General features: G+C 44.1%; 1 protein-coding gene across 4 annotated transcripts in view; it reads left to right on the plus strand.

Annotated features, from left to right (window-relative positions):
• Positions 1-26,466, plus strand: part of map3k13 (mitogen-activated protein kinase kinase kinase 13) — a 200,642-nt gene that overhangs the window by 67,096 nt on the left and 107,080 nt on the right. For 3 of the 4 annotated variants that reach the window (XM_072261192.1, XM_072261194.1, XM_072261191.1), the window contains exon 3: positions 18,595-18,659. The exons of the other annotated variant lie outside the window; for it this stretch is intronic. The gene's annotated coding sequence lies outside the window, so the exon portion shown is untranslated. The remainder of the gene's footprint in view (positions 1-18,594; positions 18,660-26,466) is intronic. 4 annotated transcript variants of the gene reach the window in all.

A 26,466-nucleotide genomic window follows, 5' to 3' on the forward strand; every position in this document is an offset into this window, starting at 1 on the left:
CAAGTCACTTTGCACCTCTGATTTCTGAATTTTCTCCCCGCTTACAAAATAGTCTATGCCTTCATTCCTTCTACTAAAGTGCATGACCATACACTTCCCTACACTATATTCCGTCTGACTTTTCTTTGACCATTCTCAGAACCTGTCCGAGTCCTTCTACTGACACCTTGCTTCCTTAGCACGACCTGCCCCTCCACCTGTCTTTATAGCATCTGCAAACTAGGCCATGAAACCATCAATTCCATCATCCAGATCACTGACATGATGTGAAAAGTAACAGACCCAACACCAACTCCTGCAGAACTCCACTAGTCACCAGCAGCCAACCAGAAAAAGCCCCCTTTATTTCCACTCTTTGCCTCCTGCCAGTCAGCCAAACTTATATCCAGGCTAGTATCTTTCCTGTAATACCATTGGCTCTTATCGTGTTTAGCAGCCTCGTGTGCGGTACCTTGTCAAAGATCTAATGAACGTTCAAGTAAACAATGTCGGCTGACTCTCCTTTGTCTACCTTGCCTGTTATCTCCAACAGGTCTGTCAGGCAAAATTTCCTGTGAAGGAAACAATGCTGATTTTAGCTATGGTATCGTGCACCTCCAACTACAGTACCCCAAAACCTCATCCTTAATACTGGACTCTAACATCTTGCCACTGAAATATATTGCCACACATTCCCAATCCCGGAAAACTTACTTCCCAGTACAGCTTCCCTGGATAGACTGCAGCAGTTCATGGCGGTGCCTCTAAACCACCCTCTCCAGGGCAACTAGGGATGAGCAATAAATGCTAGTCTTACCAGTAATGTCCACTTCCTGGCAAATGAATAAAACAAGCTACTACACGTTCATAGCACCAGTATCATACCGTGGCAGAGTGGACTTCCAGAGCTACAGAAGCTGACTTTGAAAGATTGAATGGAAAAAGTCAGGGATGTTCAGGGAACTAGAATCTCGAAATGAATTTGATAAAAAATTTCCCTCTCAAGGCTGAGACTGGGAGAGAACAACATCATAGTTGTCAGTGCTGCCTGGGATAAAAAAAAAGGAGACAGTGTCTTGCGATCATGAGGGGAAAATAGTTGTGTCTTTTGAGAACTCTTGGGTGTAGACCTCTACCCCACTCCCAAAGTTCAAAGTATATCTATTATCAAAGTACGTGAATGTCGTTTCCTTAAGGTTGTCATAGCCAGCGGGGGTAAGCTCCCAATGGCGTGTGTCTCAAGTAGCCTCCGACAACCAAGTCTATCTCCTGCTCTTCACTTGTCGCTCAGCCAGTAAGCCCAGCTGAAACATTTCCACTGACAGGAGAAGGAGCAACGGTGGGTTACTGGAGCCTTAAAACTAGTCACTTTGGGCAGATGGGGCTCATCAGCTGTGGTTGGCTGCTCACCTAGGAGGAGGGAGACTCTGATCTCAAAACTCCACTGCCTTGTGGCTATACCCGCTCATGGGGAAGGCTTCAGGAGTAAACCTTGAGGGAAAAATCTGGAGCTGGAGTCCCTAAGGCAGTCCTACGTTGAGCTTGCTGGTGCCAAACTGCATCGGTCTCTACCGTTCTTGTGAATCCATCAGCTGCAGAGGGGTCACTGCTGCATGGGCAACAGCTTGCTCTGCATATTGTACTGCCCTGGATTGTGTAGATATCCATGGTCGTCCCTGATCAACAGATGGTCTACAGATATACTATCCTGAGATTCCTTTTCTTGCAAGCATTCACAGTAGAACAAAGAAATACAATAGAATCACTGAAAAACGACACACAAAGATTGACAAACATTCAAAGTGCAAAAGGAGAGAAACAAAAGTAATAATAATGAAATAAATAAATAATACTGAGAACATGAGTTGTAGATTCCTTGAAAGTGAGTCTGTAGGTTGTAATATCAGTTCAGAGTTGAGGTGAGTGAAGGTTCAGGAGCCTGATGTTCAGAGGTATTAGCTGTTCCTCAACCTGGTGGTGTGGGGCCCAAGGCTCCTTTATCTCCTTCCTGACTGAACAGCCTGGATACTGGAGGTCCTTGATGTTGAATGCTGCTTTCTTGTCGCAGTGCTCTTTGTAGATGTGTTCAATGATGAGCAGGGCTTGTCCTGGGCTGATTCCACTATTTTTTCTAGGTTTTTCCATCCTTGGGCATTGGTCTTTCCATCCCAGGCTGTGATATGATTGGACAGCTGAATAAAGCACCAGGTGATGTACCTATGTCCAAGGAACATATCCTTCACACTCACGTTGTACTGAAAGTTGTGATTCTGGAAACAAATGATAATTCACAAGTGTTGGTGCTGGGCTTTGATTGGAGCCCTGTCAATTGAGTTCAACATGAATGTTGCAAGGTATCCTTTAACAGGACATTTCATCCTTTTGCCATCGGCGCACTATCCTCCCTAATGCAGAATTCAGTAGCAGGGGGATGGAAATTGAAAATCTGGCTAAGGGAAGGCTGTAGGAGAGAAAAGGCAGACACCATTTCTAAAGTCAAAATCGGATTTATTGTCATATGTATGAGTAGCTGCATTTTCAGGTGCAATGTAAACTACCTTGCAGCAGCATCAAGGCACATAGCACCCACAAGAAAATCATAAAGGTAAATTATAAGAAAGAACACAATTGGAAGAAAACAATCTACTGGAATGCAAAGTGGTCATAGCGTGGATATACTAAGGTAGTGATTAGGCTTGTGCAGGTTGGTTTAAGAACCAAACAGTTGAAAATATATACAGTTGTAAGAAACACTTACCTGATTTTCTGTATTAATTACTCATAAAATGTGGTCTGATCTTCATCTAAGTCACAATAATTAGACAAACACAATCTGCCTAAACTAAAAATACACAATTGTACTTTTTGTCAATACTGAGTACACCATTTAAACAATCACAGTCCAGTTTCAATAAAGTATGTGAACCTCTGCGGTTCAAAGCTATTTGGAGTCAGGTCTTTCAGTCAATGAGATGAGATTGGAGGTGTGGGTTGTAGAGGTGCCCTGCTCTATAAAAAAAGACACAAAGTTAGGTCACTGACAGAGCGTGCTTTACGTGCACCATGCCTTTCAGGGGACCTTAGAAAAAGAATTGTAGAGATGCATGAAGTTGGAAAAGACTACAACAGCATTTGTAAAGACCTGAGTGTTCATCAGTCCACAGTAAGAGAAATTGTCTCCAAATGGAGGAAACTCAGTACTCCCTTGGAATGGACATCCTGCAAAGGTCACACCAAGAGCACAACATGCAGTGCTGTAGGAGAGGAAAAAGAACCCAAGCGTAACAGTAAATGATCTACAGAAATCTCTAGAACCTGCTAAAGTCTTTGTTCATGTATCCAGTATAAGAAAAATACTGAACAAGAATGGTGTTCGTGGAAGGACGCCACAGAGGAAACCACTGCTCTCCAGAAAAACTCATTTCTCCACGTCTCAAGATTGCAAAAGACCACCTGGATATTCCACAATGCTAATGGACAGGTGAGACAAAAATTGAACTTCTTGGCAGGGATGCACACTGCTGTGTTAGGAGGAAAAAGGGCACTGCACACCAACACCAAAACCTCATCCCAACTGTGAAGAATGGTGGAAGGAGCATCAGGGTTTGGGGCTGCTTTGCTGCCTCAGGGCCTGGGCAGCTTGCAATGGTTGAGGGAACGATGAATTCAAAATTGTATCAAGGTATTTTACTGGAGAATGTCAGGGTAGCTGAACAGAAGCTGGATGATCCAACAGGACAATTATCCAAAACACAAGAGTAAATCAACAACAGAATGGTTTAGAAAGAAGAAATTTTGTGTTTTGGAATGGCCAAGTCAGAGTCCACAGACCTTAAGCCAATTGAGATGACCTGAAGAGGTCTGTTAATGCAAGATATCCCAAAAATATTGATGAACTAAAACAGTTTTGTGTGGAGGAATGGTCTAAAATTCCTCTTTGTGGAAGTCTGATCAGTAGCTACAGGAAACATTTGGTGGAGGTTACTGCTGCTAAAGGAAGTTCCACCAGTTATTAAATACAGGGGGTCACATTTTTTCCAGCCTGGACTGTGAATGATCGAACAATGTGTTCAATAAAGACACAAAAAGTACAATTGTTTGTGTGTTTATTAGTTTAGGCAGATTGTGTTTGTCTATTATTGTGACCTAGATGAAGATCAGACCACATTTTATGAGTAATGCAGAAAACCAGGTAATTGCAAAGGGTTCACAAACCTTCTCTTGCAACTTTAGCTGTTATTGAACATGGTGGTTTGGGTGTGAATTCAGAAATTGGAGGTGCAGACCAAAGGGAGGCCTAGTTCCAGGATTCCCTAGAGGTTAACTTGCAGGCTGAGTTAGCAGTAAGGAAAGCAAATACAATGTTCACAGTCATTTTGAGAAGACTAGAATATAAAAACGGAGTTGTAATGCCCTGGCTTTATAAGTCAATGATCAGATCGCTTTTGGAGTATTGTGACCAGTTTTGGGCCCATTATCTAAGAAAGGATGTGCTGGCTTTGAGAGGGTCCAGAGGAGGTTCACGAGAATGATTCCAGGAATGAAAGGGTTAATGTATGAGGAGCATTTGATGTCTCTGGGCTTGTACGTGCTGGAGTTTAGAAGAATCGGGGGGGGGGGGTAATCTCATTAAAACCTATTGAATATTGAAAAGCATAGATATAGAGTAGATGCTGCAAGGACGTTTGTAATAGTGGGGGAGTCTCAGAGTACAAGGGAGCCACTTTAGAACAGACTTGAGGAACTTCTTTAGTGATGAACCTGAGGAATTCATTGCCACAGACAGCTGTGGAGGCCAAGTCATTGTGTATATTTAGAATGTAAGTTGATAGGTTCTAGAGGTTGAGAGGGATAATAAATCTGGAATGGCAGAGCCGACTCAATGGGCCAATTGGCCTAATTCTGCTCCTATGTCTTGTTCTCTTCAGGCATCTATACCTCCTGCCAGGTGAAGTCTGCAAGGAATTGATGTGGTTCAGATGGTGGGGATCTTTGGATGTTGCCTTCTTTGGGCAGTACATCCTGTAGATGGTGGGGAGGGATGAGCACGTGATATATCGGACTAAGTCCACTCTCCCAGCACTTCCTATGCACCTGCATATTGGAATCGCTGTACTAGACAATGACACAACCAGTCGGGATACCTTCAAGAGTACATCTGCAGAAGCTTGTTAGAGCATTTGGTGACACGTCAAAGCCCATTAACCTTCTGAGAAAGTAAAGACACTAGCGTGACTTCCTTGAGATTGTGTTGGCAGGAGGATTTTGTGCATGGGGCATTAATCAAGATAATTGAAAGTTGTGATCTGGAACACGGGTAATAGCAGATAATAGATACTTCTCTAAAGGGAAATTTTTGAAGGAGGATGTCTTCTGTCCTGTTATCAATGGAGTGGTGGTGTTGATGGAGAGCCTCTTTCAAAGGCTTGTGAAGGAAGAGCCATAATGCCATAGACCTTCCTATGCTGCGGCGTGATAACTTCTGAGATTTTGATTGGTTGTTAGTTCTTTAGGTTTTGAGCTGGATTCATAGAAGCAACTGGCATTAGGACAGCTTCTTAATCTCTGTCATCCCGGCCATTACCCTCCACAGATGCTGCCTGGCCAGCTACGTTCCTCCAGTGTCTCTGTTTCTCTTCACCTCTGTAATGCCGAATTACATTGGGAAGTAGCAGGAACACTCCCAAGGCTAGGTCAGTGAGGAAGGGCATTTGGCTGTGATAATGATGGCAGATGTCGCTGTTTAATAGTAACTTTGCTTATTCTGCATACTGAAAATTTAAAAAAACTTCCATTTATAAGCACCAAGGACATCACAAAGTGCCTGATAGCCAATGAAGTACACACAGTGGCCTCTTTATTAGGTACCTCCTGTACCTTATAAAGTGGCCAATGAGTGTATGTCCGTGGTCTTCTGCTGCTGTAGCCTGGTTTGATAAGTTACGCCTTCAGAGACGCTGTTCTGCACACCACTGTTGTAGGGCATGGTTATTTGAGTACCTCCAACAACCACACCTTCCTGTTAGTTTGAACCAGTCTGGCTATTCTCTCATTAACAAAGGTGTTTTTGCCCATAGAATTGCCGCTGACTGCATATATTTTGTTTCTAGAACCATTCTCTATAAACTCGTGAGACTGTTGTGTGTCAAAATCTCAGGGGATCAGCAGTTTCTGAGATACTCAAACCACCCTGTCTGGCACCAACAATCATTCCATGGTCAAAATCACACAGATCACATTACTTTCCCATTCTGATGTTTGGTCTGAACAACAACTGAACCTCTGGACCATGTCTGCATGCTTTTATATATTGGGTTGCTGCCACATGATTGGCTGATTAGATATTTGCATTAACATGGTGTGCAAGTGTATTTTTGAGCTGCAGCCACTATTGTAATGTAGGAAACATAAAAAGCTGGTTTGAATGGCACAGTCCCACAAACAGCAATGTGACAATGATCAGGTCACCTTGTTTACAGGATGCTGGTGATGGACAAAATGTTGGCCGGAGCTGTTTGGATAATGTCTTCATTCTGTTTTGAAATGGCTGTGTGTTTGGGCAGGGAATCGCTTAAACATCTCCCCTGAAGGATGGCATCCTTTACAATGTAGCAGTCTCTCAGTTCCAGCTTCTATTTCCATCTGCCCTGCCCTTTGAAGCAACCGCCGGTAGCTGTGCTGCATGTTACTGAACAAGATTTAAGCAAAGAGGGGAGATTTGATAGGTGTACAGAATTCAGAGGTATAGATAGGGTAAATGCAGGCAGGCTTTTTCCACTGAGGGAGGGTGAGATGAGAACTAGAGGTCATGGGTTAAGGTGAAAGGTGAAATGTTTAAGGAGAACATGAGAGGTACTTCACTTAGGGTGGTGAGATTGTGGAACGAGCTGCCAGTGGATGTGGGTCTGATGGCAATACTTAAAACAAGTTTGAATAAATACACACATGGAAGAGGTATAGAGCGCTATGGTCATACTGTGGGTCAATAGGTGCACTTAATGTCGGGGAAATGTATGGAACATTCTTTTGAATTCTTTTTCTTCACAGACATCTATGAGAACAGAGGAGTGCCCCAAAGAATGACAGTTAAAATGTTAAACCCCAAAGCCCCCCACATGCAAGCAGCAGCAAGGCAACAATTGGCTAGTCCCACTGGGACCAGACAGAGTTATAGTTTGGCCTGGACTAAATGAGCCAAAGGCCCTGATTATGTGGTGCAGTACTCCATGATTCTATGACCAAGACTCAACTCCAGCTCCCTCAATGATAAAAGAGGGAAGTGAGAAGCAGCAGCGGGAGAGGGGGAGGAAGGACGGCAGCTAAATGGGAGTGGGGTGATGCAGAAGGGTAGCACTCAGGATGGGTGGGTAGGAGGGCTGATGCGCAAGAGGAGGTCGGGGACAGGAGGGTAGAAACGGGACATCGAGTTCAGCCAGACGGTGGAGGGGCAGAAACTGCTGAGAGCAGGAGGGTGGGGACGAGAAGGTGCTAGGACTGAGTGGTGTAGCGGTCAGTCTGTGGAGGAGGAAGGGCATTAAGCAGGACGTAAGGGCGCAATATCTGGTGGTGAGGGGGAACATCAGTCCTAATGAAGGGTCTGGGCCCCAAACGACGGCTGTTTATTCCCCTCCTTGTGCGTTACTCTGGACTGCCAGCATCTGCAGAATCTCTTGCATCTGTGAAGGAGGGAAATGGTAAAACACAAGAGATTGTGCTGGCAATCCAGAGCAGCGCTGAAAGAGCTCAGCAGGTCAGGTCGCATCAACGGAGACTGGTGGCAGAGGGCGGGGCATGTGGTTGGGGCGGGTCTCACGCCGGGACAAGCAATAGCCAATCAGCTCGCTTTTATTTTTAGTGGCGGATTGAAGAGGCGGTGAAGGTGTCTGGCGTCATCGTTCGCGTGACGTCATTGCGCGGTGGACGTCGCCCCCGCTATTGGCTAGTTGGGGCGCAGTGTGCTGCAGTTGCTCACTGCGGCGAATGAGACGGCCCGGCTCGAGCTCCATGGTAACCGGGCAGGCCGCAGCTGACCATCCCGTTGCACTGCCGATACCGCTGGCTGGCGCCGCTCCAGGCAGGGGGAAGGGGCGGACGGGTCATTGAGGGCTGCCGACCAATTGGTTGCAACCACATTCACGTAGGACGCCGAGGAGTCGGTGTCACGCCGGTCAGGGGAGGGCATCACGGGCCGGCCATTGGTCACGTGAGTCGTTACCTCTGACCAGCTCCCCCGCTATAAAACTCTGCTGCACCTGCAGAGCTGGGGCAGCTACCACCCACTGATTTGGGTGTTGGATTATTATTGTCACGTATGCCAAATCCAATGAAAAGCTTTTAATGGCATGTCATCCAGACAGATCACGCCCTGCATAAGTTTGTATCTTCTCCCCGTTACTGCGATAGTAGGCTCATTGTAAATTGCCCTGTGATTAGACTGGTATTAAATAGGTGGGTTGCTGGGATACACGGCTTTGTTGGGCTGTTACTCCGAATAAAAATGAAGTACGAAGGAAACGATGCAGGATTTAATGCTACCGTTATACTGAAAGTGCACTGCAGGTAAATACATGGATAGGAGAGGTTATGGGCCAGACGCCGGCAAGTGGGACTAGCTTAGTGAGCACCTTGGTTGGCATAGGCACATCTGTGGAGGGAGGGGTGGTGATGCTCTGGGACTGGGAAAATGTAGTGGAGATGGGGAAAGGTTATCAGACCATGTGGAACTAGTGTTTTCACTGGGGGCCTACTCTCCCAGCTTAAAGGGTCTTAACCCTTCAGTGAATCAAAATAAGGATTCTGGGTTCAAGGGAACTGCCAAAGGAAGTGGTAGAGGCAGTCACAATTACAGTGTTTCTGCTATGCTTATCAGGCACGTGGATAGGAAACTTAAAAGATGGTTTGTTGTCATTGTTCAGTACACAATTGTAAATGGGAATGAACTGATTGTTCTGAATCTGATGCAGCATAAAAACAAGCATGTACACGATTTAGAAAAAAAATTAAAGCAATCCTATAAAACACAATGTACAAGTAACTATTCTATACCTATACTGATTGTATGCACATAAAATGATGCTAATGTACGTAGTGGTGGTGGGATGGTTAATGGGTGGAGGTGTTGATCAGCCTGTCGGCTTGGGGGAAAGTAACTGTTTTTGGGTGTAATGGGCCTGGTGTGGATGCTGTGTAGCCTCTTCTCCGATGGGAGTGGGACAGACAGTCCATAAGCAGGCTGGGTGGGACCCTTCACGATATTGCCGGCCTTTATCCAGCGCCTTTCTATATATAAATAGGTCCTTGATGGTTGGTAGACTGGTGCCACTAAAATTTTAGAGGGATGTTGTCAATACAGGCAGCTGGGACTTAGCCCAGATAGGTCACTTGGTTGGCATAGATGAGTTGGGCTGAAGGGTTTGTTTCTATACTGTATAACTAATATTTGATAGATTGGGCTTGTTGCCTTTGGTACAAAAGAGGTTAATGGAATATAAGGGAAGACAGAGAGAAAAATACTATTGAAGAGCCCAGACTGGAGTAAGTTGATAGGACCTATGTGATTATAGTTTATAAGGAAAGATCTTAAATGTTAGGTAGTGGGATTAGAGATGACAAGGGAAAAACTTTTTTTTCCCCAGTTGAGTAGTGGCCTGAAACTGTGCTTGAAAGGGTGGTAGAGGGAAAAACATGAAATACTACTTGGATGAGTGCTTGAAGAACCTGGAGGGATATGGAGCGTGGGATTAGACTGGGTAGCTCTTCTTTTCACCAGGCGTGTTGGGCCAAGCTGCTTCCTTAATTGTACCAGTTCATGGGTCTGTTCTGGGTTATTGGCATTGTTGGCAGTGATGAGGTATGGATGTAGGTTTCAGTAGCAGATGAGCCAAAGCACAATGAAATTGAGCAATGTTAGAAAGGTGGAAGGTGGGAATGTGTAATCTTACAAAGTCTGCCTGAAATGTGATCTTGGAGCCAAATACCACACCAAGTTTGGAAATAACATGGTTTAGGATCAGATGGCAGGGAACGGGATAGGGTTAAGAACCTGTAGTGAGGATGCACCCAGTTGGGACAAGTCATTTGACAGTGTAACACTTAAAGGGCATTTAGACAGGTACATGGTTATAGGGAGGTTCAGAATGATATGGGCCAAATGCAGGCAGGTAGTTTTAGCTTGGGTAGATAATTTGGTTGATGTGGACGAGTTGGACCAAAGGGCCCTTTTCTGTGCTGTATAACTGACTCCTGGTAGACGTTGCAGAGGTGTAGAGAATTGCTCATTAATTAATGGTGGGTATTAGCATACCTGTGGGAACCAACACATTTGGATAATGATACTGGTGGGCAAGATGTAAATTAAAAGTGTGTGAGAGAATGACATTTCCATTGGAGCTGCAGAGGTGATAATGGGGAGGTGACAAACAAGATCTTTGGTAATTCTGTGGCCACATCTGGACAAAAAGGAATTATCAGTTAAATGTGGTCAAATAAACCAGATGATGTTGCAAAGGCAGTGATGACAATGTGATCTGCAAAGGTTGAGAAAGGTGAGGCAGAATGGTTTCTGTCCCTTGCAGTTACACATAGGATATCACTTGTGAATTTCTGAGAGTCCCTTTGCTGCTGTGTCAGAGACGAAAATAAAATTGAAGAATTCAGATATCCAAGATCTGGGAGTCAGCGATAGACTTTAGAGAGACGATTGTGGTTGGAGATGGAGGAATCATAGTTTGGAAGCTTGAGATTACAGAAGTATTGTCTTGGACAAGTTGAGTATGGTACATTGCTACTATCAGGGAGGAGGTGCTGGAGCAGGATGGCCTACTCTGTTCTGCACTGTTCAAGAACACTTTGTTCTCCCTCTTTTTCACTGTTCATTTATTGTAGCTGCTGCCGGTAAGGAGTTTTGTATGTTCTCCCCGTGATGTGTGGGTTTCCTCTGGGTGCCCTGGTTTCCTCCCACTGTCCAAAGACATGCCAGTTGGTAGGTTAATTGGCCATTGTAAATTGTGCCATGATTAGGCTAGGATTAAATCTGGGGATTGCTGGGCGGCACGGCTCAAAAGGCTGGAAGAGCCTATTCCATGTTATATCCCAATAAATAGTAATACTTTGTGACTTTTAGTTGAGCACCCTGGCTCCATCTGCCCCATAAGGTGGGATTTCCAGGTGCCCCCAGTTTTGGTTTGACTTCCCATTTCCATTCTGATGGTTGGTGCTTGGCCTCTTCTACTGCCATGATGATGCCACACTCAAGTTGGAGGAGCAACACCTCAGTCTATCTGGGTAGCCTCCAACCTAATGAATTGATCACTGATCTTTGATAACTTCTGGTAATTTCTCACTTCTCCCCCTTCTCTCTTTATCCATTCCCCATTCTGGCACCCCTCTATTCCCTTCTTGTCATCTGCCCATCACCTCCCTCTGGTATCCTTCCTCATTTCCTTTCCCCCATGGTCCATTGTCCTCTCCTTCTTCATCTCTTTCCCTCTTCCACCTATCACCTCCCAGCTTTTTACGTATTCCCCTGTCCCCCATTCACCCATTCACCTTCTGCCTCACCTGGCTTCACCTATGACCTGCCAGCTTGTACTCTTTCCCCTCCCCGACCTTATTCTAGTTTCTACCCCTTCCTCTCCAGTCCTGATGAAGTAACTTGGCCGAAAATGTCCAATGTTTATTCATCTCCGTAGATGCTGCTTGACTGCAGAGTTGTTCCATCTCCAGAATCACGTGTGTTACTTATTTTTATGTCTTGCACAGTACCGCTACTACAAAACAAAAAAAATTCATGACGTATGTCAGTGGTAATGATTCAGAGAGTGCATGAAGGTCTTGAGGCTCTATAGAGAACAGTTAAATTGAGACATTAACGCTGGGAAAGTTATGGAATCACATTAAAAGTGGAAACTAGAGAACAAATAATAACAGTGCACCTTCAAGGGAGAATGTCTTGTCTAAACTTGTTGAATTATTTGTAAGGATGAGAAAGTAAGGGTAGATAAGGATAACTTCGTAGTTGCAATTTATCTGGACTTCCTAAAGGCCTTTGATAGTCGACTAATGAATAAACTGGAAGGGTACACGCAGTCACTGGTCAAGTAGCAGAATGAAAAGCTTGTTGGCTGTAGGTCAGGTTAGCGGAGAATAGGGGAGTTGAGTGGCATAGGTGGAGAATTGCTGTCGCAAAGATCAGTGTAGAGATATGCAACTAGGAGTAAAAAGTACATAACTTTGCAAATGCCTCGGCGTTGTGATGGTTGTAGGGGTAGTGAATTGTAAATACTTCAGCAATCAGTAAACTTACAGAATAAATGCATTTGGCAAATAATTTAAAACCATGATTATGTTACTAACGTTTGGAATGACAGGGGACTGTCTTGTCTCCCTTTCTCTTCACCATTTACACCTCGGACTTCAACTACTGCACAGAGTCTTGTCACTTTCAGAAGTTTTCGGATGACTCTGCCATAGTTGGATGCATCAGCAAGGGAGATGAGGTTGAGTACAGGGCTACGGTAGGAAACTTTGTCACATAGTGTGAGCAGAATTATCTGCAGCTTAATGTGAAAAAGACTAAGGAGCTGATGGTAGACCTGAGGAGAGCTAAGGTACCAGTGACCCCTGTTTCCATCCAGGGGGTCAGTGTGGACATGGTGGAGGATTACAAATACCTGGGGATACGAATTGACAATAAACTGGACTGGCCAAAGAACACTGAGGCTGTCTACAAGAAGGGTCAGAGCCGTCTCTATTTCCTGAGGAGACTGAGGTCCTTTAACATCCGCCGGAAGATGCTGAGGATGTTCTACGAGTCTGTGGTGGCCAGTGCTATCATGTTTGCTGTTGTGTGCTGGGACAGCAGGCTGAGGGTAGCAGACACCAACAGAATCAACAAACTTATTCGTAAGGCCAGTGATGTTGTGGGGTTGGAACTGGACTCTCTCACGGTGGTGTCTGAAAAGAGGATGCTGTCTAAGTTGAATGCCGTCTTGGTCAATGTCTCCCATCCACTACATAATGTACTGGGTGGGCACAGGAGTACATTCAGCCAGAGACTCATTCCTCCAAGATGCAGCACAGAGCGTCATAGGAAGTCATTCCTGCCTGTGGCCATCAAACTTTACAACTGCTCCCCTGGAGGGTCAGTCACCCTGTGCCGATAGGCTGGTCCTGGACTTATTTCATAATTTACTGGCATAATTTACATACTACTATTTAACTATTTATGGTTCTATTACTATTTATTATTTATGGTGCAACTGTAACGAAAACCAATTTCCCCCGGAATCAATAAAGTATGACTATGATAATGGAGGGCCATATTGGTATTACTGTTGGTTATTATTATTGTCATATGTACCAAGACATAGTGAAAAGCTTGTCTTGCATTTTGTTTCTACAGATCAAATCATTACACAATGCATAGAGTTAGAATAAGGTAAAACAATAACTATGCAGAATAAAGTGTAAAAGCTACCAAAAAAGTGCAGTGCAGGTAAACGATAAAGTGCAAGATCATAACGAGGTAGATCAAGGTAGATGGAGGCCAAGCGTCCATCTTATCATACAAGAGATCCATTTAAGAGTCTGATAATGGGATAGAAGCTGTCCGTGAGTCTCTTGGTAAGTGCTTTTAGGCTTTTTGTATCTTCTGTCTAATTTAAGAAGGGAGAAGAGAATGTCTGGGGTGGGTGGCGTCTCTGATTATGCAGGCTGCCTTACTGAAGCAGTGCGAAGCAGAGACGGAGTTTATGGAGGGGAGACTGGTTCCTGTGATGTGATGTGCTGAGCTGTGTCCACAAACTCTCTGCAGTTTTGCGCAGAGCAGTTGCCTCAGCAAGCTGTTATTATCAGGTTGTTGGGGACACACTGAATTTCTTTAGCCTCCTGAGGAAGTAGAGGCATTGCTGAGCTATATTGACCCTAACTTGAGTAGAATAGGCAGTTGGTGATGTTCACACCTAGGAACTTGAAGCCTTCATTCCTCTCAACGGCAACACATTGATGTAGACGGGAGCATGTGCTCTGTCCTCCTTTCTGAAGTCAATGACCAGTTCTTTTGTAGATAATGAGGGAAAGGTAGTTGTCACAACGCCGCAATATGGCACGGAATGATAAATCGGAGAGAAACAAAGTGCAAAAATGCAAATTACCAGAAGTAACAATACAGGCTAATAATGCTGTCCCAGATTTTAATCACAAAGAATTCTATGGATGCTGGAAATCCAAAGGAACACACACACAATGCTGAAGGAACCCAGCAGGTCAGGCAGATTGGCTTTTCCCCCCTTATTTTCAAAAAGGGATTTGAAGAGGAGAAAGTTTTGCTTGCTTCAGCTGGATCAGATAAAAAGGATACAGAGGTTCTGAAAGAGTGTTGCTAAAACTTGCAAGGATGATGCAAGAAATCAAGTTTTTCAAATTATATGAACATATTAGGTTCCTCCTGTACCTAATAAACTGGCCACTGAGTCATGGTCTTCTACTGCTGTAGCCCATCCACTTCAAGGTCCGATGTGTTGTGTATTCAGAGATGCTGACCACTGTTGTAATGTGGTGATTTGAACTACTGTTACCTTCCTGTCAGCTTGAATAAGTCTGGCCATTCTCCTCTGACCTCTCTCACTACAAGGCCTTTTTGCCTACAGACCTCATTGGATCTTTTTTTGTTTGTTTTTCACAACGTTCTCTGTACAGGTGTACCTAATAAAGTGGTCTCTGAGTTTATATAATTTTCAGCATCCCAGTTAGTTCCATATTCTCACCATTCTTTGGTTAAACAGGTTACCTGTGAATGCCCTATTTGTATGATCATACTCACAATCCTTGGTTTGGCCTTGCTCACGAGCGGAAACCATTTCTGTGGCTATCTTCATTATTGTAAACGTGTATTCAGGTTCAGCAATCGTGTCCAGTTAAATGGAGCAGCCTTTGGTTTCACTGAGCCAATGACTCCCACTGACCAGACGTGTTCTAAAATGGTTTGGGGTAACGAACTTGTTGGCTTTGAATGTTTTCAGCAACCCCCTTGGGCCGGTCATGGAAGTGCACTGCCTGGGGAAGCAAAGGGCTCTGAGCATTTGTGGAATTGTACCTGTCATGGCCGTCTGGAGGGATGTATAGGAAGATAGGAACTGAAGGAACCCAATTAGCCCCTTGGACCTTTTACACATTGTTATGTCAAGATGATCATTATCTTGGTACCATGTCCATAGCTTTGGTTACCTTGTGCTCATTAACCTTCAACTTGCGTATAGTAGCCATAAATCTCAGTACTGCATCTAACCTACTAAATGTCGAGATTAGGCTAAGTTGAACCCATGCCAGAGGTTTGCTTTGTACCTGATCTAGTAAGAATGTTTAAGAGTCAGCCAATGCAATTGATTTTTTTTTCTCCTTTTATAAAATAAAATGTTTTCAGTCACTCTGCAGAGTTGGCAAAGGTGATGCAGAGTAGTTGGAAACCCTGCAGCAGGTATTTTGGTGAGAAATCTTGTTTCTGGGTTTGGATTATCTGTATACACTCTGATTTCATGGGCGAATTCGAGGGAGTATGTGATGAACTTTGTGTAGGCACCTTGCATTCGCTGTATGATATTCTGTGACTTTTTAGTTTTGCTTTAGTAGTGCCCCATATTCCTTCCTCCACTTTGCATATCTCAAGGGGATGAAATACTTCTCTTTGGGTCCCAGCTACCCTTTTGCACGTCATCCTAGAACATAGAATAGTACAGCACAGTACAGCCCTTTGGCCCACAATGTTGTGCCAACCCTTACACCCTCCCATATAACCCTCCACCTTAAATTCCTCCATATACCTGTCTAGTAGTCTCTTAAACTCACTAGTGTATCTGCTTCCACCACTGACTCAGGCAGTGCATTCCACGCACCAACCACTTTCTGAGTAAAGAACCTTCCTCTTATATCCCCTTTGAATTTCCCACTCCTTACCTTAAAGCCATCTCCTCTTGTATTGAGCAGTGGTGCCCTGGGGAAGAGGCGCTGGCTGTCCACTCTATCTATTCCTCTTAATATCTTGTATACTTCTATCATGTCTCCTTTCATCCTCCTTCTCTCCAAAGAGTAAAGCCCTAGCTCCCTTAATCTCTGATCATAATGCATACTCTCTAAACCAGGCAGCATCCTGGTAAATCTCCTCTGTACCCTTTCCAATGCTTCCACATCCTTCCTATAGTGAGGCGGCCAGAACTGGACACAGTACTCCAAGTGTGGCCTAACCAGAGTTATAGAGCTGCATCATTATCTCACAACTCTTAAACTCTATCCCTCGACTTATGAAAACTAACACCCCATAAGCTTTCTCAACTACCCTATCCACCTGTGAGGCAACTTTCAGGGATCTGTGGACATGTACCCCCAGATCCCGCTGCTCCTCCACACTGCCAAGTATCCTGCCATCACTATCACTATCACCATCACTATCCTCCAGTGAGACGTTGGAAGACTGAAATGTTGTGCCTTTATTTAAGGGCTGCAAGGATAGACCTGGTACTTATAGACTGGCTTATCCAATGTCTGTGGCAGCTAAGATGCTGGAAAACATTCTAATTAATAAGATATACTTACATTTAGAAAGACAAGATTTGATTGGGGTAGCCAAAATGGTTTTATATGTGAGAGATCTCTTATAAACTTGCTTGTGATTTTCGATGAATTGCTCAAAGTATATTTATTTAACCTTGCTTTTAGCTAACATCTTTTTGTCTTTTTTTTCATGTTTATTTTAATTTTATTTTATTTTCATGTTTGTACTTTTGTCCCATTGTAAAGTACTTTATACTTTATTGTTGCCAAACAATTGATACTAGAACGTACAATCATCACAGCAATATTTGTTCTGCACTTCCCACTCCCTGGATTACAAATATTAAATATTTAAAATATTAAAAATAGTAAAAATTAGTAAAGATTAAAAAATTAAATTGTTAATCATAGACAGAAAATAGAAAAATGGAAAGTAACGTAGTCCAAAAATCCGAGAGGCAGGTCCGGATAGTTGGAGGGTACGGCCCAGATCCGGGTCAGGATCCGTTCAGCAGTCTTATCACAGTTGGAAAGAAGCTGTTCCCAAATCTGGCTGTATGAGTCTCAAAGCTCCTGAGCCTTCTCCCGGAGGGAAGAGGGATGAAAAGTGTGTTGGCTGGGTGTGTCGTGTCCTTGATTATCCTGGCAGCACTGCACCGACAGCGTGCGGTGTAAAGTGAGTCCAAGGACGGAAGATTGGTTTGTGTGATGTGCTGCGCCGTGTTCACGATCTTCTGCAGCTTCTTTCGGTCTTGGACAGGACAACTTCCATACCAGGTTGTGATGCACCCTAGAAGAATGCTTTCTACGGTGCATCTATAAAAATTAGTGAGGGTTTTAGGGGACAGGCCAAATTTCTTTAGTTTTCTCAGGAAGTAAAGGCACTGGTGGGCCGCCTTGGCAGTGGACTCTGCTTGGTTGGACCAAGTCAGGTCATTTGTGATATTGACCATGAGGAACTTAAAGCTTTTGACCTGTTCCACTTGCGCACCACCAATGTAAATTGGGTCGTGCAGTCTGTACTCCTTCTGAAGTCAACAACCAATTCCTTCATCTTGCTGACGTTGAGGGATAGGTTATTGTCTTTGCACCATGCCACCAGGTTCCTAATTTCCTCTCTGTACTCAAACTCATCTGTACTTTAACCCCATCATTTGTATGAAAAGTGCTCTATAAATAGTTATTATTATTATTATTGTTGATGAGGAAGTTTGATAAGGGGATGATGGTAGCTGTAATATATGGATTTCTCTAAGGGGTTATTGGGCACGTGGCCAAGTGGTTAAGGCATTCGACTAGCCATCTGAAGGCCGTGAGTTCAAGCCCCAGCCGAGGCAGCATGTTGTGTCCTTCAGCAAGGCACTTAACCACACAGTGCTCTGCGACGACACTGGTGCCAAGCTGTATCAGCCCTTGCCCTTCCCTTGGACAACATCGGTGTTGTGGAGAGGAGAGACTTGCAGCATGGGCAACAGCCGGTCTTCCATACAACCTTGCCCAGGCCTGCGCCCTGGAGAGTGAAGACTTTTCAGGTGCAGATCCATGGTCTCGCAAGACTAACGGATGCCTTTTAAGGGGTTTAATATGGTTCTGCATTGTAGGCAGCTCTGGAAGTGTTGATGCACATCATAAAGAGTTGTATGAAAACATGAGGGGCATAGATAATGTGAGCCATCAGTTTTCCAAAGCTGATGATCGAAAACTAGATGGCATAGGTTTAAGATGGGAGGTGAATGGTTTAATAAGAAAGGTGGCATCCATCATTAAGAACACTAACCAGGACATGCACTCTTCTCATTGCTACCATCAGGGAGGAGGTACAGGAACTGCAAGACACACACTCAACATTTCAGCAACAGCTTCTTCCCCTCCGCCATCTGACCCCGGAATGGGCAACGAACCCATGAACACTACCTCACTATTTTTGCTCTATTTGTATAATTTTTATTTACTTATTGTAAATTAGACAGTAATATCTTTTATGTATTGCAATGTACTGTTGTTACAAAACAACAAATTTCATGACTTACATTGGTGATATTAAACCTGATTCTGATCTTCATTCTTAAGAACTCAATGGACAACTTCTTTACACAGTCGATGGAATGAGCTGACAGATCAAATGGATGAGGAAGGTACATTTGATGGTCAAGTAAATGGATAAAAAGATTTTAAAGATGTGTGAACCAAGTGGTGGGAGATGGGATTAGCTTCAATATATATGATGATCCAAAGGGCATTTTTCTGTCCCGTGCAACTCTAATGCGGACATTACCCACCAGACAAACCTCCTTTTCCAAACTTTTGGGAGACTCTGAAGGGTTACTAAAACAAAAACTTCACACCATTTTACAAATTTCTTCCCCCCAGGCAGTTAATCTGACCAACCATTCTCATTAGCCCAACCCTACCCCTCTATCTATTACACCACTGTTATAAAGCTGTTTACGTTGAAAATACATGCAGGTATTTATTTATTTATTTATGCATACTTATTCCATATTTTAACCACTAAGTTTATTTTTATGTAATTCTCTATTCTTTATAATTGTTGAATGTTGTTGTTTTTGTTACATGTCACTCCCTAACCAACACACCACAGCAAATTCCTGACACATGTAAATCTATATGATGAATAAAGATCATCTTTGATCCTTGATCCTATACCCTCTCCTCTGCAACTTCAAACACACTTGTATGTGGTGGTGGTTGTCCATCATGTCCAACGATGACAGAAAACCTTGCCCGGAGAGTTTTTAAAGTGGAAAAGTCGTCGCACTGGGGCATTTCCAGGACTGAATGGCTTGTCAAATAAAGAGCGTTTGATGGCCCTGGGCCTGTATTCACTAGAATTCAGAAGAATGAAGGGTCACCTCATTGAAATTTATCAAATGGTGAAAGGTGAAATCTATCGAGTAGATGTTTCCTATGGTGGGAGAGTCTAGGACCAGAGGACACAGGCTCAGAATAGAGGGGTATCCTTTTAGAACAGAGATGAGGAGGAATTTCTTTAGCCAGAGAGTGGTGAATCCGTGGAATTCTTTGCACACGCATCTGTGGAAGCCAAGTCTTTATCTCTATTTCAGACAGGTTGATAGATTCTTGATTGGGCAGAGCATGAAGGGATGCAGGGAGAAGGCAGGAGATTGGGGCTGAGAAGAAAATTGGATCAGCCATCATGAAATGGTGGAGCTGACTCGATGGACCAAATGGCCTAATTTTGTTCCTAGATTGTATGGTTTTATGGTCTTACGGTCCCACTCTCTCGTCCTGTGGGCTATTTTTCAAATGTTCTTCAAAACTAAATTGTTTTTTAGGTTGATAGGGATGGTTTTGGGGACAGAAAGGGGAGTTAGGAGTCAGGTTTAGGGACAGGGTTGTGGGGAAATTAGAGGTCAGGCCAGAGTCTAGGCCTTTGCTCCACATTCCATGTTTGAAGGCTGCATTGTGGATGGTGATGAAGGACATCCATGGTCAGATGTTTGGCCAGCAGGACAGCGAGGACAAGATGTTGGTGCACCTCTCCCCCAGGTCAGTGAGTTGTTAGTGGGTTCCAAGGTCAAAATTTTGCGCAGGCAGAAGGCACAAGGGCCAGTGACTCCTCTCCCACCCCACCCACCACCAAGCAAATTGTTGAGGATAGAATCCAAGGCCTAGATTTTGGGGTCCTGTCATCAGTGGGTCTGGTGTTTGATGTCTTCAGTTATTGTCGTCAGTGAATCCTGGGGCCACACTGAAGATGGAAGTCCGTAGGTTGATTGGAAATCTGTAAGTCAAGGCCTGAGCCTTGATTCTGGGTCACTGGGGAAGCCAAAGGCCAACATCTACAAATTTGTGAGTCGGCTGGAGGCTAGAGGCTGGAGATGGTCTGTGCTGGGGTCAGAGGACTGCATATGTGTGTAGGTGTGTGGTTAGGTTGGAAGGAGGAGAGATGCTAGAGTTGCTGCTGCTGTTTAGTTGCTTGGTGTGTTCTGAGTTATTTCACTGAGCATTGTGGGCATGCTGTGTTGGTGCTGGAACATGTGGCCACATTTGTGGGCTGTCCCAGTACAGCCGTGGGCTTTGTTGGTTGTTCATGCAAATGACACAATTCACTGTATGTTCTGATGTGAAAAGTAAAATGAATCTGAAGTGTGTTGATACAGAATGTCTTTGCAGCCCAAATCATCCTTTCTGCATCCAATGATTAATATTTTAATCAACTCAATCAGATCACTTTCTAAATTTTCTAAACTCACAGGATGCCATTCTTTTAGAATGTAACCTCTGAAGTCCCAATGTCATTCCAAGGAGTTTAGACTACATCATCACCAAGGCAAACTATCCTGCAATTTAGTGCGCAGACTAAATGTAGAACTGTAGACCACCCAAGACTGTTTGATATTAGACTGCTATTCTCAAAGTAAAATGGTTAATTCTGGATTTAATGGAGATACCAGCAGCAGACCCACATTTGTGGCTAGATTGTGCAGCAGATTGTCTCCACTGCTTACAGACTAAACTCCATCTCCTGTGTGTCATATTAAAAACTATAACTTAATACATAAGCACAGCAGATGGTCGTTCGGACCTTTCAGCATGAATCATAAGTCCAATTACAGCCTTGTTCCCTATCCCTTAATAGTCTTACCAAACAAAGGTCTGATATCCGAATTTCAAAGACTTCGGTACGTTTCCTTGGTGGTGAGTATCCCAATTTCTATCTGAATGAAATATTTCCTAACATCACACCACTCTAGTTTTAAGCTTAAGATCCCGATCTGTTGTCTCCCAGCAGAGGAAACAATTTCCCTATAGCAACCTTATTAATTCCTGTAATCTTAGTTACAGTATCTCTTAATAATCTAAACTCTAGGGAATGTATGCCCAGCATGTGCAATCCATTCTTGTAAATAAATTATTTTATCCTTTATTGGTGTGTTATCAGAAATGCACCATTATAATAGAATAATTTTTTGAATGCTATGGAATCTGAACTGGAATTTATTGTTAAACTAGGACCAAATGCCAAAGCTTTTGTAAAGAACATTACTTTCTTGTTCTGCTGGGCAAACCACTTAATCCAATGCATGAATCTTGAGGTAAACACGAGGAATTCTGCAGATGCTGGAAATTCAAGCAACACACATCAAAGTTGCTGGTGAATGCAGCAGGCCAGGTAGCATCTCTAGGAAGAGGTACAGTTGACGTTTCGGGCCGAGACCCTTCGTCAGGACTAACTGAAGGAAGAGTTAGTAAGAGATTTGAAAGTGGGAGGGGGAGGGGGAAATCCAAAATGATAGGAGAAGACAGGAGGGGGAGGGATAGAGCCAAGAGCTGGACAGGTGATTGGCAAAAGGGATATGAGAGGATCATGGGACAGGAGGCCCAGGGAGAAGGAAAAGGAGGGGGGGGAGTCGAAGAATCTCGAGGAACAGTATGTTTGTGTATTGAGTTTTGGACTGTCCAGAGCTCCCAATGATCAATATGGAAGAGAAAAGATTTGGCAGAAAATCCTGTCATAGGAGCAGAATTAGGCTATTCAGCCCATCAAGTCTGCTCTGCCATTCCATCATGGTTGATTTATTATCTCTCTCAATCCCATTCTCCTGCCTTCTCCCTGTAACCTTTGATGCCCTGATTAATCAAGAACCTATCAACTGCTGCATTAATTATACCCAGTGACTAAGCCACCACAACCATTGGTGGCAATGAATTCCAGATTCACAAACCTCTGGCTAAAGAAATTCCTTCTTATCTTGTTCTAAAGAGACATCCTTGTATTCTGAGGCTGTGCCCTCTGGTTCTAGACTCCCCCAAAACAGGAAACATCCTCTCCACATCCACTCTATCTAGGCGTTCCAATATTTGATGGGTTTCAATAAGATCCCCTCCCCCCACAATTCTCTAAACTCCAGAGAGCATAGGCCTCGAGCCATCAAATGCTCCTTACATGCTAACCCTTCCATTCCTGGGATCATTCCCTTGAACCACCCACCTCTGGACCCTCTACATCGCCAACACATCCTTTCTTAGATTTGGGGCGCAAAACTGCCCACAGTACTCCAAGTGCAGTCTGACTAATGCCCTGTAACACCTCAGTGTTACATCTTGCTCTGTCAACTTTGGGAGGAAGAGCTGCATCAAAGCTGCTCAGAAGGTGGGATCTCAGTGTAGTGTTTCATCGAAAGTTGGGACATCAGTCTTCGAAATTTGGAATTGAATCTCCAATCAGACATAAAACCTATGTTGCAGCAATGAATTGCTGAGTGCTTGCAAATGTATGTACCTCAGTAGAAGTGTATGTATTCATCTGTTTTGGAATATACAAGTGTCTATTCCTTCGATTAAAAACCTTTGATCAGCTGTCTGATCATTCCCCGATACACTCCCTGTGTTATGGGCCACTACATACATGCAAGGTTTTGTTTCTCAGAGATTTACACAATCTGGATTCCCAATAGCCAGGCCAGTGCTGTTGCTGTGTCTTACTTTCCTTTCTTCACCTGCTGGTTTCAGATTGCAGTCGCCCTGCTGCAATCTGATTATCCATTATCCTTGACAGACGAGCAGCGGATCAGGTTGCCCCAGGCCGCAGTAATGGGCTGACAAAAGGTTTGAGTTTACACTGATTTCCCAGTGCGCTGCCGCATGAAATTTCAAACCAGCCATCACCACGCTCCCCTCGGTGTGTCCTCCCCCCACCCCTTTCCGTCACATGCACCTCTTCAAGGCATTTTTCCTCTTCTGTCCGAGGCATTGATGAATGCAGTACAGAGCTGCAGCTGTCTTTACAAACTGAACATGAGCAGCAGTTTCAGGAAAATTCCACTGATTGCAACTCGAGGAATAGGTGAGAATTTGGTTTTATTTGCAGTCAGGGACACTTTGGGACACAATCTGTTTTTTTTTAAATGTTTAGGCATATACTGAGTACAAATACATTGTCAAGCCACATTTGGAGTATTGTGAGCAGTTTTGGGCCCCTTATCTAAGAAAAGACATGCTGGCTTTGGGGAGGGTCTGGGAATGAAAGGGTTACATGAATATTTGATGGCGCTGGGCCCGTCCGTACTCACTGGAGTTGAGAAGAATGTTGGGGGTGGGGGAGTATCTCATTGAAACCTATTGAACACTGAAAAACCAAGAGAGTGGACATGGAGAGGATGTCCCTTTAGAACATAGATGAGGAGGAATTTCTTTAGTCAGAGAGTGGTGAATCTATGGAATTCATTGCCACAAACGGTTGTGGAGGTCAATTCACTGGGTATATTTAAAGTGGAGGTTAATAGGTTCTTGATTAGTAAGGGTGTCAAAGGTTATGGGGAGAAGGCTGGAGAATGGGGTTGAGAGGGAATCAGCCATGATGGAATAGTGTAGCACACTCAATGGGCCAATTGGCCTAATTCTGCACCTATGTCTTATGGTCTAAGTAAACTCATGGATCATCAGATTTCTGGGGAGGAGGGACCTTGGAACCTATCCCTCAACCCTCAATAAACTCCTCCCCCCCCCCATTCCATTTCCTACTCGAGCTTAAAAGCTTCTGTTCATTCTGAGCTGTGAGTCCTTTGGGTCAAAAGCAGTAAATCAGGGCTCTTGAACATTTTTTAAAAAGGTAGGTTGAAGTGCAGCAATGAAAGGGTACCACAGGCCAGCAGGGAACAGGAATAAAGTCAAAGGGCTGTACAGCGCTGAACCGGGCCCTGCAGTGCACCAGGTGTGTGCCAACGCTTTGTCCATTTACACTAATCCCATGTTCCCTCAGTGGGTCTTCATCCTGTTCCCTTGCCTACTCAAGTGTCTGTCTAAATAGCTCCTAAAGGTTCATGATTGTATCTGGTTCCACCACTTCTTTAGGTAGAGAGTGCTAGACATCAATCACTGTGTTTTTATTTAAAAATAAATAACTAAAGTCCTCCAATCCAGTGGCAGCATCCTGGTGAATCTCATCTGCACAATCACCTCCTTTCTACTTGAAGTTCTGCTCTAACATGATAGTTATGTTCCTAAGAAACTTTGAGCTGTAGAAGGTTGTGTTATTAGCAGGACAAGCTGTTGTTGCCTTCAAAGCACAGTTTTAAACACATTATTGTGACTGTGCTGTTACCAAGGTCCTGTAAGCAGCCTACTAAGTGTGGTGGACACAGCCCAGTCCATCACAGGAAAAGACCTCCCCATCTACAGGAGCACCACCACAGGACAGTAGCATGACCATTAGTGAAACAGCGAAGAACAGACCCATCCAGCCCAGCAACTCACCTGTTTAACCCTACCCTAACCACAGGACAAATTGCAATGACCTGACCACCTGGGTGTCTCTAGGGTTTACAGAGAACGGTGCGAAAAACAAAAAAAAAATCCAGTGAGTGGCAGTGCCGTGGGAAAATAGGCATCCATTCGTCTCGTGAGACCATGAATTTGCGCCTTGGAAGGTTTCTAGGGCGCAGGCCTGGGCAAGGTTGTATGGAAGACCAGCAGTTGCCCATGCTGCAAGTCTCCCCTCTCCACGCCACCGATGTTGTCCAAGGAAAGGGCATTAGGACCCATACAGCTTGGCACCGGCGTTGTTGCAGAGTACTGTGTGGTTAAGTGCCTTGCTCAAGGACACAACACGCTGCCTCAGCTGAGGCTTGAACTAGCAACCTTCAGATCACTGGACCGACGCCTTAACCACTTGGCCACGCGCCAACACCGTGGGCAAAAACACCTTGTTAATAAGAAAGGTCAGAGAAGGATGGGCAGACTGCTTGAAGCTGACAGTAATGCAAGTAATCACGTGTTACAACCGTAGTGTGCAGAAGAACATCTCAGAATGCACAACATATCAAACATTGAAGTGGATGGGCTACAGCAACAGAAGACCACAAATATATTTAGCATCAAAACAACCTACTTACAACTCTGCTGATCTTCACTTCAGCCACAAACTTACTACTCATACCTCCAACATTTACATTCAAGTAATTAATATAAGCAACAATGGTCCCAGCAGCAATCTGCACACTCCATTACCGGTCACAAACTTCAAATCAGTAAAGCATTCTTCCATCATTACCCTTTGCCTCCTACCACCAAGCGGATTTTAGATCTAATTAGCCAGCTTGCCTTAGATCCCATGTGCCTTAACCTTCTGGACCAGCCTGCTACATGTGACCTTGTTAGATGCCTTACTAAAACCACTTAGATGAGATTTGAAAGTGGGGAGTTAAGGTTTGATATAGATCCCACTTAAGGGACTGGGTGGCCTATTCCTGCTTGTCAGATGGACGCTGATGTGAAAATCACATTGACTTCAGGATGAGGGTAGCGAGAAGTGACACTGGTGAATCGTTCTTTTGCCCTGTACAACTTTGTCACCCCATTATCCCAAATCCTAATTAATGTCAGGATTTTAGTTGTACCTTTCATAACTGCAGTATTACCCAGCCAGTGAAATCCCATTTTGATATAATTGCTGTGAATCCTACAAAAAAAAGAGTAAACAGAAAGTTTGCACAAACAAATGTGAATGTGATAGTGATCTGATCATTTTGTCTTGTAGCGAATGTGGGTTGAATTATAAATCTTGGCCAGGGTTGGGAGCAGGAGAGGTGATATGATGGGAGTTCATCAAATTATGAAAGGCATAGATAGGGAGATGGCCAGGGTCTGTTCTCCTTTTGTCATGTCTAAAATGAGGGTGTAGTTTGAAGGTGAGAGGGAAGCTGAGGGCTAAATTTTCCACACAAAGAGTAGTTGGTATCTAGGATGAGCTGCCAGAGGCAGGAACAGAAATAACATTTGAGAATTCAGACGGGTACGTGAATGAGCAAGGCAAGGAGGTGTATGGAATTGATGCAGGCAAGTAGGATTAGTGTAGATGGGCAAGGGTGGTCAGTGTGGGCTGAAGGACACCACTTTGTTCAGGGTCAAAAAGGTCCCGCTGGATGTTTTATGAGAAGATGTAGGACCTTTGGTTTA

This window comes from Mobula birostris, chromosome 6, assembly GCF_030028105.1.
Source record: "Mobula birostris isolate sMobBir1 chromosome 6, sMobBir1.hap1, whole genome shotgun sequence".
In the NCBI taxonomy this organism is placed as follows: Eukaryota; Metazoa; Chordata; class Chondrichthyes; order Myliobatiformes; family Myliobatidae; genus Mobula; species Mobula birostris.